At 43.6% G+C, this 15,153-nt stretch overlaps 1 protein-coding gene across 4 annotated transcripts in view; it reads left to right on the top strand.

The window, feature by feature from the left end:
• LOC310826547 (guanine nucleotide-binding protein G(t) subunit alpha-3) overlaps nt 1-15,153 on the top strand; it is a 53,156-nt gene that overhangs the window by 20,398 nt on the left and 17,605 nt on the right. The gene's annotated exons all lie outside the window — the stretch shown is intronic.

Below are 15,153 nucleotides of genomic sequence, written 5' to 3'. Positions count from 1 at the left end.
ATTTCCAGCAATAGCAACTACTGCTGGAGGAGTGAAACCAAAATACAAATAGGATTCTTGAAGATATTAATTAGATGAGGTGGAGAGAATATTCTGGGCATGTGATACTCTCTTCAGATTACTGTCTGGGTACTGAGATGACTGCTACTAGCAACTACAACTGGTTATATCATGCAGTGGGTATGTTCATGGACTGTAAACTGGAAAAAGGGATGGGCAAATCTGTCAATTTCACTTTATCTCCCTTTCTCATTTTTCCAGTCCTAAATTCTGTTCTCCACATTTCCACATCAGTTTGCAATGTTTTCTTTTTCATTTTTAAATATATTTGTTAGAAAAGTCCTTTTGAAAATTACCAGAATTTGATGCAAATTTCTTCCACTTAATGCATTTTTTTTTTTTTGCATTTTTGTCCAATATGCACTTTTTAACAAGCAATTGTCCCTAATAATGCATTTTTGGTATGTTATTTTACTAATATATGCATTTTGTGCACACCTTATTTGGCTGGAGAACTGCACTGCATATTTTGGAGAAATAAGAATTTTGAAGATGACTCTGTTTCGGTTTGCTCATTGTTTCAGAAAGTCCAAATTAGATAAGTTTGCCTTTAATTGCAAACTGAATTGAATCCCTCCACTCACTCCCTAGCTGTAAATTCCCAATTCAAATTTCACATCAATTGTAAATTGAACACTCAGATTCTTACTAAGTACACAATATGAGAGTAACAAAATTAGCATGTTGTTGTTCTTTAAAAATTAAATACTAGTCGGAGGTGGTCAGTAGTCTTCCCCACAATATGAAGGGAGAAGGTGTTTAAGTTGTCCTTTTCCTGGTGAGATATGAGGATAAAACTTGCCACTGGTGCCGTATCATGCAGGGAGGGAATATTTATTACTAAGATGAGGTGAAGTTAGCAACAAGGAAGCCTGCTTGTCTTTGAGGTCTGCCTTCTGTTCTAGTTAAATTTGTTTTTTAATAGTTCTAGTTGCCTCAGCAGTGTTAATTGTAACATACAGGCAAGGAGTGTATGAGTTTTATCTGTTTTACTTCTATGTGGGTTTAATGGCCATATATTTTAATTGGAGAGGTGATGGGAAAACAGCTGATTCAGCTCAGTGTTCAGCTGATAAGGAACGCTTAACCACCCATCTTGCCTGAAGGATACGCTGCAGTTTTGACACTTTCATCATGATTAACGTGCTAGCACAGACATACAGTGCTTCAAACAAGTCTTCCAGAACTCCATTGCCAAATTTAATACAGAAGTTTATGCTGAACTATGACTCAGCAGCTGGAGCAAGGAAGGCAGCAGTACCTGCAAAGCAATTGTGGCAAAAGGTACTTAACCTGTTTTATATGGACAGCCTTGATCCTTTACATTGGCGAGTGTGCAAGGAATGGGGCTGGAGGTGCCTTATTCAAAATAAGAGGATTTGCTACATACTCCTTTAATGAAAGGTTAGCTAACTAGTCAGTTGATCTGGGTTTATTAGGAGCTGATACATATGTTCCCAGGCAAACGCCAACTTCTTCCATATAATGAAACATCAACTGTGTGTAATAATAAACTTGGCACAACAGACTTGGCCACAACAGAGACTGAAACTCCCTCACTATGGGAAGTTTTACACAACCAGTGTCTCCTGTCTAAACAAACAGTAAATCTTTAGCAGAATTGGAAAAAGAAGTTTCAGGTTTGAATGCCATAAATGGTACATTGGCCAGGTTAGTGGAGACAACAAATTATCACTGTATCACCACAGCAAAGACCTACCAGCAAAGAAACTGAAGTTAGTGAAGTTTTGAAGGTACATCAAGATTGGGATGGGTCTGAGCTCAGTAAGTCCCTATGAAATACAGTAGCAAAACAATTAAATGATATCTATCAAGATCTGAACCTGAACTCGGAAACTTGCTTTCACATCAGTATGAATGCTCAAGAGATGGGCTTGGAGGAGTCGCTTTTCATTCTTAACCTAACCCCTCTGGATCCAAGGCTATAGACAGGAGAGGAGTATAGTGACCACCCACTTGCTGCCTTCCAAGGAAATGATCTCAGCCCTTCACCTAATCTGATTTGTTCAAGCCCCAATCAGGCGTGTTTTGATGGAACTTTGGGGACTTCAGATTGACACACCTCATTTCCTGTCCTACAGCGAAGACTGGAGGGAAAAGCAGCAAATGGTGGATGAATAAATATACTTGGAAAGGAACTGAACAAGGGGAAAAGTTCAAATTCCCATGGTGATTCTTCTAGGAAGAGGGCCCCAGATGATCTTGCAGTGATCATTCATAACAGGCCAGTGAAGAAATCCAGCAGAATAATGAAAACAGAATCTGAACTGATGAATGGAATAAATTTTGGTTTCTGATTCATATGTTTGCTGACAGGGAGATGTTATTCAAATTAAAAGGTTGCTCAAATAACCCACCTGCCCAATGGCAAGTTGTATCAACTAGAGAAAGAGAATTGCAATCTGGAAAAGGCAACTTGAGAGAAAAGAGCAGGAGGTTTTTGAGCCATAAGACTCCTGAATTTGTTACCCATCCTAATAATTTCCAGATATGCTCCAACAGAAAAGAAGGGAAGATTTGTGAGATGGATAGATGATAGATAGATATAGATAGATGATAGATAGATAGATAGATGATAGATAGATAGATAGATAGATAGATAGATAGATAGATAGATAGATAGATGATGGATAGATAGATGATGGATAGATAGATAGATAGATAGATAGATAGATAGATAGATAGATAGATGATAGATAGATATAGATAGATGATAGATAGATATAGATATAGTAGAGATAGATAGATAGATGATAGATAGAGATGATATAGATAGAAAGATAGATTAGATAGATGATAGATAGATAGATAGATAGATGATAGATAGAGATGATATAGATAGAAAGATAGATTAGATAGATGATAGATAGATAGATATTGAAATATATGAAATATATATGGGTTTTTGATAATTTTATATATATAAAACTTAACCATACTTGATGTTCCTGGTTTCGGATCTTCCCCGGCAGTTTCACCATCTCTGCGTCAGTGGCGTAGCGTGGGTTGGCAAGTAATTTGCACCCCCTAACCCGTGGATTTGCGCCCCCTAACCCTAACCCCCAGATGTTGCGCCCGGTGCGGCCGCCCCCCCCTGCACCCCCCACGCTACGCCACTGCTCTGCGTACTCCATCAGTTTCATCTGCCATTCTTCTTTTTTTGGTATTTCTCTTTCCATCTCTGGGCTAGTAGCATTCTCGCTGCTGTTGTTGCATACATAAAAAGTCTTTTATCTTCTCTTGGTAACTCTTCACTTATTATACCTAGTAAGAAGGCTTCTGGTTTTTTAACAAATGTATTTTTAAACATTTTCTTTAGTTCATTATATAACATTTGCCAGAAAGTACATGTCCACCACATATGGTAAAAAGTAACCTTCTTCTCTTTACATTTCCAACACAATTTTGAACTTGTTTTGTACATTTCAGCAATTTTACCAGTGATATGTCATTTTTCACATAGTTTTCTTTCAATGAACAGGATGCAGTAAACTTTATTTCTTCTTTCCATAGCTTTTCCCAAGATGAAAGTTGGATATTATACCCAAAATCTCTAGCCCAATGTATCATCACTGCCTTGCCTTCTTCATCCTTTGTATGCCATTCTAAAAGTAATTTGTACATTTTTGATAACACTTTGACATTATTTTCCAACAGATCTATTTCAAACCTCAATCTCATTGTATCAAAACCATTTTTATCAACCTTAAACACATCATTTTTTTTATAATAATATTTATTAAAGATTTTCAAATATAACAGAAAAAGAAAAACATCCAAATTTAAAACCATATTTTCATTGGCATCTTTCCAGGACTTCCCCTCCCCTCCCCCTCTTGTATTCCAATTCTTTCAAATAAATTCAACAAATTCTTACCCCAAATTTTAAAATTATTACCATTGTCCCAATTTAAAAATATTTTCCCATCCCCTAAAATCGACCTGTTCCCTTCCACGAATTCCCCTCTTTGATATGCAATACAGATTAGAATAAAAAAAAAATAGAAAAAAGAATAAAATGTAATTTAACACCCTTTGGATTCCAAATTTCCCTCCCCCCTTTCCCAGTTGTGTTCCCAATGTCCATCAATGTCTACTGTCCTCCTGGAGCTCCCGCATCTAAGCCATAGACTTTCAGCAGTCCGCTTTGCCATCTTTTTAATAGTCTTTGCCGTCTTTTAGTCATCTTTAGTTTCGAATGTCCAATCTTGGAAGGAGTCTGTCTCAAAAAGGTCCATTCTTTCCATCCAGATCTTTGTATTTTAAGAGTAGAAACTCCAATTTTATTTCTTTAGACCTTTCAGATCTGGATGTCCCAAATGTTCCCAATTCCAACTTTGTCCAGTTCTTGTTATTCTTGTTGTTCTTGTTGATCTCTCTCCTCCTTTTTTTTCCCCCCTGCTCTCCTGCACAAATGTTCTAATTCCAAAAGCTTCTAATTCCTCTGCAGAGGCTTTGTTATTCAGGAACGAAACATTACGTCAAGTCCCTTCCATTCATCAATAGATAAATCTATTGTCTCCTTTAGTGTGTAGACCTCTGTAGACAAAATAGTGTTCCATTTCTGCAGTTTCCCAGGAGATAAAAAGTCTTATTCAAATTCCATGCCAACAATACTTGTAGTGTCCCACAGCTCCTCTAGAGGGATTATAATAACTCAGTTTCCTTCCCGATCACACCCAACAGTCAAAGTAACTTATTATTCCTTGTTTTAAACAATTTATATCCAATTTGTAACAAATGTAACCAGCAAAGTCCTCGTAACAAAGTTCTCTTTTTGTTCTTCCGCTTTGACAGCTCCTTTGACAGCTGTCAAAACCTCTATTTCTCCTCTCCCGGCACTCTCACGGATCGCTCCCGGGGTTTCCGGGGGGGGGGTTGCATTTTAATTCACATTCCACTTTTCTCCTCCAGCCCAGTCTTGTAATTTTCCATCGCGAAATTAATAACTTTATCAAAATAAGGTTGCACTCGATCTTAGTTGTCAAATCCTTTGCTTTAACTCCTCTACAACGGGGGGGGCTGACTTCCTTTTTGCACCTCCCCCGCTCGCTCGGCAGGGAAAGCAGAGGACTCATAGCACCACCACCCCCTGTCACCCACTCCGTAGCCTTTAAAAAGGCTCCTTCGCGGGTCGGGGGGGCGCAAACGGTGCCCGCCGAGTCACCATGCCCATGGGTTTCAGCGCCCATGGTTTTTGAGGGTCCCCGCGTTGCCGGCGCGGTAGGACCCAGCCCCTGCCGAGCAGGCTCCCTCCGGAGCTCGGAGGGAGTCCGCCATTCGGCGATGGCGCCAACCCGGAAGTCCAACCTTAAACACATCATTTAATTGGTGATACTGAGGCCAGTCCATTAACAATTCTCTAATATCTTCAATTCCCCCCCCCCCCAATTTTAATTGGTTTCCTGCCTCTTTTAACAAATCTCTATAGGTGGCCCACTGGCCTCTCATGTTTACTTTTTTTACCGAAATTGCTTCCAATGGAGAGAGCCACTATGGTGTTCTCCATTCTAATAAATTCTTATACCTATCCCATACCTTGTATCAAAGGTGCAGGAATCCTTTATGTACTTTTGTTTTATTACACCACAAATATGCGTGCCACCCAAATCTATTATCATGACCTTCCAGGTCTAGTAAATCTGTATTTTTTAACAAAATCCATTCCCGCAACCAGCAGAGGCAGGACGCTTCATAATATAACTTCAGATTATATTCAGCCCCCTCTTTCTTTAGAATCAATTAGTAATTTATATTTTATTCTTGGTGTCTTCCTCTACCAGATAAATCTAGATGTTACTTTCTGCCATTTGTTATATTGATCCAAATGCAAGTTTTGGAAGAAGTATGCCCAGGTTAGAAGCCCTACACTCCTACCCTGCTAGCAATTTATTTTCCAGAAATCAAAGGGATTATCCATTAACAAATGCCCAGGCCTAGGGGTATTTATAGAAAAGCAAATTATTATGCCTTCGGCTGTCCTTTAAGATAACATAACTGATTAGTAAATATCAAGAAAGGTCTTGCTGTTCTTTCCTGGAACCGTGTGGGTTGAGGTAATGAAAAGGCAGTCAATGATTTTATTTGTATTATTCAACAATTTTATATAATATGTTTGCAAGAGACTTGGCCCCCCTCAATATTTGTTTGAATGTCACAGAAAGCTGCCCTGGCCTGCATGGTGGCAGGGGATGCTGCAGAAACCAGCAGAGCTTAGCAGAAGGCGGCACCAGCCTACACGAAGTTGGGAGACACGTGTGATGTCATGTGATGCATTTCGCACATATGATGTCATACATGTACTACATGTGCTGGGCCTCCTCAATCTTGGGGGCAACCTGATGAATATCTTGTGTGTGTGTGCGCGCACACACATCCACAAACCTGATATTCAATTTTTAGAAGACCAGTAACATGTTTGCTAGTCCCATAATATACAGTTACAGATGCTTAGGCGCTTAATGGCTCTGGCCGAAGCATATTCTTCAACCTTTCCCTTTTATAAGGTGGTGTTAAATTTGAGCCACAGGGTTATCATTAAAAAGGGCTTAATAGGTGTGGAGTACTTTAAAAGTTATATAACTGCATAGCCTGCAATCCAACACACACTTACTTGGGAGTAAGCCCCCCTGAACTCAATGAGGTTTGCTTTTCAGAGTAGGCATGATTTATGATTGCAACGCACTGTTGATTAAAATGTGAATTGATGTGGGGATTAAAATTAAGTTTTTAAAGAAAAAGGTTAAAGGGGCCAAAACTCTTTTAGGGTGGAGGTGTTTTGTCGCAGGACACAAAATGTTCCTTTGACAGGAAATTCATGTCAAGCAATTGAGAAAGGCGGGGCCTCTCTAAGACTTCGTTCAGCTTCCTGAGTCCTCATTTCACGAAGAGCTTCAGTTGCCAGTTTTCCTACTCATACCCCAGAGAGATGGGGCAGCTCTTCCTCCTCTCCTCAAACCCACAAGTCAGATTTTTTGAGCTCTCAAAAGAGCCACAAAGGAAAACAAAGGAGCAACAAGGGATTAATGTTGTTCCCCCGCCCCGCCCCCCCGCAATTACTAAATTCACTTCTCCACATTCCACATCAATTCATGGTGTTTTTTTTATTTACAAAAGGAAGTCCTCAGTAATAATTATAAGAATCTTGTGCATATTTCTTTTAATATACACATCTTCGCAAGCAATTCTCACCAATATAATTTATTTATTTCATAAATTTGCACACACAAAAACCTCAAAGCGGCATACCAGGGATGAAACAGCAAGATCAAGAAAAAAATCACAACCATGCTTTAAGACATACAAAAGTCAAAATACTAAAACAAATGAAAATTACCTCAGCTTTCTAAGCACCTGGGTAGGCCTGTCCAAACAGGACTGATTTTAGCAGGCAGCAAAAAGAGTACAGTGAAGGCACCAGCTAGATCTTAATAGGGAGGGAGTTCCAAAGTTGATGCACAGCCACACTAAATGATCCAGTTCTTACAAATGCAGAAAGGGTATTCTGTGGCATCTGCAGTCGTGCCTGTTCTGCGGATTGAAGCAGTCAACTGGGCACATGCAGAGTAAGGCGATCTTGTAGGTAAGCTAAGGGCTTTGTATGCTAATAGTAACACCGTGAAATTGGCCCTGTAGCAAATTGGCAACCAGTGCAGCTCTCTGAGAACACGTGTTACTCACTCACAAGGCCTCACTCCTGTCAGCAATTGTGCTGCTGCATTCTGCACTAACTGAAGCTTCCGCACTGAAAACGAGTTGCACCTGGTAAAAGGCAAAACTCTTTTAGGATGAAGGTCTTTTGTATCAGCGTCTTTTAAGCCAGTGTGGTGTAGTGGTTAAGAGCGGTGGACTCGTAACCTGGTGAACCGGGTTCGCTTCCCCGCTCCTCCACATGCAGCTGCTGGGTGACCTTGGGCTACTCACACTTCTCTGAAGTCTCTCAGCCCCACTCACCTCACAGAGGAAGGGAAAGGAGAATGTTAGCCGCTTTGAGACTCCTTAAGGAGAGTGAAAGGCGGGATATTAAATCCAAACTCCCCTTCTTCTTCTCCTCTCAGGACAATGTTCCTGCCTAGAGCTGAGCCCACAGATAATGTTGCAAGATTTGGAGCCGGGCAGCATCTAATGGTTAGCTGCATTGTTTTTGCATTAGCGTAGGAAGTAGGGATCAGGTGAGAGTTGCACAGAGGAGAGTTTCTGCAAGCTTCTCTATGGTAAACACATAACCACACATAAATCCCTTTGCTTTATTAGAGCAGGAATGTTGTGGTGCAAGGAGGAAGGGCAATAGGACAGCATCTGTTTTGCAATCAGAAGGTCCTAGGTTCAAACCCAGCCTGAAATCCTTGAAAGCCACTACCAGTTGTTGCTGTTAGCATCCCTCTGTCTTGAGAGACAATGGAGTGTGCCTCTGGGGGTGAAGTCAAACCAGAAACCAAAGTGACTTCCCAGGGGCACAAGCCTGGGCAGCGGGTATGGAGGTCCTAGGCTGCCCAGACAGCAAGACTCCCTTCTCAGTCTCACTGATGTGGTCCAAAGGAAAGCAGAGTAATCTGTTTGGCACCAGCTTGCCTGTAGCAGGTGTACCAACCGTCTTAGGACCTCCACTCCAGATTTGTGTAGGGTTTACTCCATGGCCTTTTCTTTTCCCAAAGATTTCCTCAAGGCATCAGAGAGATAGGGATGGGGTATATTCACAGTGAGGGGAACTCATGATGTGAACGTTCTGAATTCAAAAAGTCTGACACCGGGTTGAGCTGGGCCCATACCCTTCTGAATGGAAATATGCAGTTCAGACATTCTTAAAGAAGTCTGTGCTGTATTCTGTTCATCTTCTTTTGCTGTCCTTAGATTCTGGGTGACAACATACACCATCAGCAGAAAATGTACCCCTAGAGGCCCAGAAATACATTCTAGCCTTGGAATGTAAATGTTGTTGGCACTGTGGTCCCTGAAAATTATAGGTACAAAATAGCTTTAAGTAGTGCGCGCATGTGCGCATGCACACACACACATATATTCTGCACTGTTGTTTTACTATAAGTGTGCAATCTTCCTGTTTAAAAGACTGTGGAAAGCATATCCTGTTGCAACTTGCACGCATCGATATTCAGTTCAATCACCTAATGGATTGAGGAACAAATTTATGGAACATTCTGTATCAGGCATTGCCCCATCTACCCACGCAGTGATTCTTGGAAAGAGCATGTTGCATTGCCCCAGATGCTGATCACTATTAACATTTCCTTCAAAATGGAAACTTCGCACTGTTTGCCACCCATTGTGATGGCCTGGGACCCAGGCTCAGACTCAGAGCCAGAGGAGTCTCAGTCCGCACCGGATCCTTTGCCTCAGGCGGCAGCTGAACCTAGTCTCGGGCCAGATTCTGAAGAGCCCCAGTCTGCACAGGTTCCCCTGCAACAAGCACCAGCTGGGCTGAGTCAGGGGCCTGAGCCAGCCCTGGCTCCAGATGCGGGGATTACTTCATTGCCTCCAGCTGGCCAATCACTTACACCTGCTCCAGTACCGGTTGGGTCAGGGGAGGCTGAGACGGCCCCTGGGTCTAGTAACCCACCTACGTCTCCCAAGCTGCAGAGACTCAGGTCTGAGAGAAGGAGAGACCTGAGTACTCACAGGAGGAGTGCTCGCCTTCGGGAGAAACAGGGAGGTGAGTCACCGAGAGATCAGGACCAGTCGTTACCCCGACAAAGATAAAAGGCTGTTGGACTCCACCCCAGGTTACGGGAGCAACATTGCTGTCTGCCAGACCCTGCCTGTGACCTTGTGCCTGACCTTGCCTGGTTTTCTGCCTTGTGTCCTGCCTTGGCCCTATCGGACTGACTCCTCATGGAACCCTTGGATTTGGGACCGTTCCTGGACCGTGTTGCTTGGTTTAACCCCAGGCCTGGCGCACCCATTAGCTTTTCCTGTGTACCTTATGTAGTTGCAGCCTTAGGGCTTAGCTAGAAATGAGGAGAATCATTTGCACTGGGAGGAATACTCCAGATTTTCACTGGAATTAGCAGGACAGAGTGCACGCCCCTCTGTCTACTCTGAAATAAATACTTTAGAATTCAATGGGACTTACTCCCAAGTTGGATTGCAATCTTCACCCTTTACCTCCAACAGCTCAGGTAGAAAACAGAGGGCCAGATCCTTACTTCTCTCACTGACAAGCACCAACTTTGGCAGGTGGGCGGGACAACCCACCTGGCAGTCATCTGACATCATAAAGGCATCAGGTAAAGGGTAAAGGGACCCCTGACCATTAGGTCCAGTCGTGACCGACTCTGGGGTTGCAGCACTCATCTTGCTTTATTGGCCGAGGGAGCCGGCGTACAGCTTCCAGGTCATGTGTCCAGCATGACTAAGTCGCTTCTGGCGAACCAGAGCAGTGCACGGAAACGCCGTTTACCATCCCGCCGGACCTATTTATCTACTTGCACTTCATGCTTTCGAACTGCTAGGTTGGCAGGAGCTGGGACCGAGCAACGGGAGCTCGCCCATCACGGGGATTTGAACCGCCGACCTTCTGATCAGCAAGTCCTAGGCTCTGTGGTTTAACCCACAGCGCCACCCGTGTCCCAAGGCATCAGGTAATTGACAGCAATTCCCAAACGCCTGGCACCCAGCACTGCTCAAAGGCTGTGCAAACCCTGTGCTCAGTGCTTGGGAAGGGCAGAACTTTGCACGAGCGTTCCCTACCTTGACGTGCTCTGCACCTGATACCAGGTGGCTCAAATGAAAAGACACGGCAGACCAAATGGTGTGGAGGTTTTCCACATTCCAAGTTCGATATAGTTGTGTGGGTTGCCTGCTGTTCTTGTTTCAAAAAACAGTATGAACAGTGTGTCAGTTTCCGCAGCAATTATCTGCAGGTGTTTATCCTGCCATCTAGTGCACAACAGCAGTATTTTGTATCAGATCTTCAGATCATTTAATGACAGATTTAAGTTATACAGTACAATTAAGTTGGGATTGGTGCACTTGTGTAACAGGCCAACTAATTAAATGAAACATGGATGAATGTGGTAAGAAAATAGCTGGGAAAGTGGGAATGATGGTGAGGCTGTATAACTGCAGTACAAACAAATCAGGATGAAGGCTGACTAAACCTGGAAGAGCTCCGACTTTGTTTTTCAGGGAGATCAGGAGTGTCTCTAATTCTTTTTTTAAAAAAGACTCTTCTTTTAAGCAAGGCCACAGTAAAAATAGGAAGCTGCTTTAAAACTGAGGTAAGCCATCAGTAAAGTCATCCAGGACTGTGGAGGATGCTTGGCAAATTTAATCTTTGTGAATTCTCATCCAGATTGATGGGCAAAGGTAGGGTTGCTATGCGCCTGGAATTTCCTGGACACAGCTGGGATTCAGTCGTCGGAAACAATGTCCGGCCGTAAATTGCTCAAATGTCCGGGTTTTCACTTTTTGGAATATGTGTCCGGATTTTCACTTATTGCAGGAGGGCAACCCTGGACAAATGTGCATACCAGAACTTTGTTACATACTGTTCCAACCCAGTTCTTGACCCAAATGAGCTCTCAAAATGCATTTGAAAATGTGTATTTTGAGAGAAAGCAACATAGAAAAACACAGTCTCGGGGGCTTCCAACACTTGGGGCTCGTGGGCACATTTGCAAACCAGAGAGCATGTTGTGGGCATTGTGCTCACTCTGCAACCACACATTCCCACTCTCTCGCCTCTCCCAAAATTAGGCTTGAAGAAAGCTGTTGGGCCAAATCTGCCATGTCAGAGCCTTGCAGGGCTCCTGAAAAGAATGTGGTGAAGGCAGGAGACCAGGGGAGTGACCCAGGAGAGGGGACCAGTCGTGCCACCCACAAGGCAGGAGCTAGGGGAGGAGGGAGAGTCAGGGCAGTCAAAGGCAGAGGAAGATGTGCAGGATGTAGCTGAGGAAGAAGGGGCAGTTCAGGCAATGGATGGGTCAGTAGATCCCCCACCTCCCCCCACCCCAGAGTCTCCTGGAACCAGGAGGGGCATGAAAAAGGCAGAGCAGCAATGACTTCCATGCAGGAAACGTCTCAGGTGGTGGGCACGCAGCCCATCGGAGGAGGGTATATAAGCCAAAGGAGCAGAGGGGCCCCACTGTTGCTGCAACTGCTTCATAAGGCCCAGACCGGTGGACCACTGTCTACAGGCGAGAAGCAGGCATGCGTCGTGTGTATCTGGAGCACCACGGAAGCTGCTGCAAAGGTTTCTCTTGCTAATAGACAGTAAAATATCAGGCGTGTGCTTCTTCTTTATCTGGGATGGGCCGTGACATGCCATCTCACAGACACTCTATCCTAAATGATGACATCCCAGGATCTCCAGGCCCATACTGTCATTTCAATTTGCTTAAAGTGAAGCCATGGAAAGATTTTCCAGTGTTCTGCTTTCAGTGAAAACAACTGAGTTCTCACCTGTGGCTCAAAATGGCTTTTGGTGCACCAGCCACTACATGGAAGAGAATAGAGCCATCATTTCAAAATGCCATTTGTTGTGTAGGGTTTGAGGGGGGCAGGGTTGTATGGTGTTTTAGATTTGCATGTTTCAAAGATGATAAATGTTGTTGTTTTGTAAATGGTATCCAGATAATACACCGGCATTTCTGATAAGGCACCATGTCTGCAAAAAAACCAGAAACATTTGTTCCCAAAGTTTGACATGTGAAATGACAGGGTGACTGAGAGTAGCGGGGGGGGGGGGGGGGGAGAGAGAGAGAGAGAGAGAGAGGGAGAGAGAGAGAGAGCTCTTTTGTGACTGACAGGTTTAACTTCTAAACAGAGGAAATAATTTTACCAAGGCTCTTCAACTGCAGAAGTTTGGGGCATGGTGGTTGAAGCAATGTATCACTTTGGACTCAGCTAGATTGATAAAGAAAAAGCATTTTATGTGCGATATAACACTGTGACACCAGGTGGCACTGTGGAGTCCCGTCTTTCCCTACTGGATTTCCCTGTGTGAGTTTACAACGCGTTTAACTGAATTGTTACTTTGACGTGGTCTAAATCCAGCCTTGTTCTTGTCTGTTTTGTGCTCTTTGCTAGTTCTGCTCATGGTTTGGGTAGCACTGGGCTTTCCAGTCCTCCTGCCTGGGTGCCACAGGCTCACATTTCTGCTCCTGTCAAATCTGCAATTTAGTTTATGTGATTTTTGGTGCCAGCTGAGCAGAACACAGTCCTGAAGCTGTTTTGTTCCACTCATCTTAACTCTCTGGTCCCTGCACTCCTCTTTCTGAAATATTGCAGGTTACTCTTCTGGCGCATCTCTTCATTGAATGCCATGTTCATCACAGAAAACCTTTTGCTCTCCCAAAAACCCAGGGAGAGAAGGGATACCCCCAAAATCCACTTTAAAGCACCCACCACAGCCCCCTTTCATCTCTTTGGCAGGATTTTTTTTTACACTTCTTGGATGTATATTACTACTGGATGTATATATTGCTAACAAACAATAGGGAAGATTAAGTGAGTCATTTTTTAACCATCTCCAAACTGTAAAGGCCGTGTGAGAAAAATCGCTACGGTTATCTTTCTGAAATTTGACAGGATCCATCTCCTCCAAAGAGGCAAATTTTATTAGTTTTTGCCAAAAATGAAAGAATAATAAATAATAAAAGTATAGACAATTCATGGAAGAAAAAACCCTGGACCTATTTCTCGGACATTTGGATGGATGGAAAGGCTACTGTGCCTGCAAAGTCTACCTAACACTTTAAAGGGGGGAGGGGTATAGTTGATTCTAGATTTCCCTATAGTGCATTGGGAAGTCACCAAACTTTGCTTTTCGAAACTAGGATTTGGGTGTGGAGTGAAACCAAACCAGGCAGCTTCTGACGCACCAGACCAAATTGGCTGTTTTCTGAAGAAGTGAGGTCCAAACCAAATCTTGTGGTCTGTTTGTAATTTTGAAAAATAAATGAGGCCCCCAGATATGCTTATCACTGCATTGGGCTTTCAAACAATGCAAAAAAGGATGCAAAACCTCAGCAGCATAGGATGACTGGAAGCAAGGCAGGCAAGGCAGGGGCAATTGGCACTCACAGAGCAGGCTGCTTGTATGCTGCTGGGGTTCCAGGTCTCCATTCCTGTGCAAAGGCCCAGCTCCTGCTCTTGTGCACTGAATATTGCCTTCCATTGACAGCAGTGGCTAAGAGGGTCACTCTGATCCTAAACCTCTCCTGCCTTGTGGGACGTCTTCAGGAGAAGAAAAGGCTAAGGAGTAAACCCTACACAAATGCAAGACGCATTGTACGCCTCCTTCTGGCAACTCCTGCAGCCAAGCTGGTGCCAAACGGATTGCTCTGCTTTCCTTTGGATCACTTCAGTGAGGCAAGAGGGGGGTCATGTTGTCTGGGCAGCCCAGGACCTCCATACATACTGCCCAGGCTTATGCCCCAGGGAGGTCACTTCAGTGCTACTGACGCAGTGGTTTGACCTCACCCCAGAGGCACACTCCATTGCTTCTTGAGACAGTGGAATGCCAACAACGTCATGTATAGGTGTTGGATCAATTACGTTGTCCCTTTCCCACATGAATACCACCTTTTCTCCTTCTGGATGAGAGTTGCAAGAGAAGCAACTGCCTCATTTGCCACATGCATGCAGAGCAGCATGGGAAGGAAGAGTTTTGGGGGAAGACAGAGCTCCCACCCTGTTGTTACGTAGCCTTCTGCCATAGCTGTGAAGTTTAATGAACTGGCCTCATTGAACAGGGAGACACCAATGGAGTTGGTTTGCCTGCTGACAGAGAGTGCTATTCCCCCCTCAATAGCAAAGGACACAACCAGACAAACAGACACTCCAATCACTTTAAAGGTCCCACTGACTTTTGTGGTCTGACAGTTGTTGTTGTCATTAGTGAACCATCCAAGTATGTATATGACATTAAATCCCCCAAAACACAAATCCCTGCCCCAAAGAGCTTACAATAAAGAACCAGTATGGTGCAGTAGCTCTAGCGTTCGACTTCGGTGGGGGTGGCCCAGGTTCAAATCTCAGCTCAATTATGAATTGCATTGGCGCGATTTTCAGCCAGATATTATTCCTGCTCAGTCAAACCTACCTCACGGGGTT

This window comes from Podarcis gaigeae, assembly GCF_964106915.1.
Source record: "Podarcis gaigeae genome assembly, chromosome: 10".
Classification (NCBI taxonomy): Eukaryota; Metazoa; Chordata; class Lepidosauria; order Squamata; family Lacertidae; genus Podarcis; species Podarcis gaigeae.
Note: the sequence above shows the minus strand (reverse complement) of the source record. Positions and strands in the feature narration are given on the sequence as shown.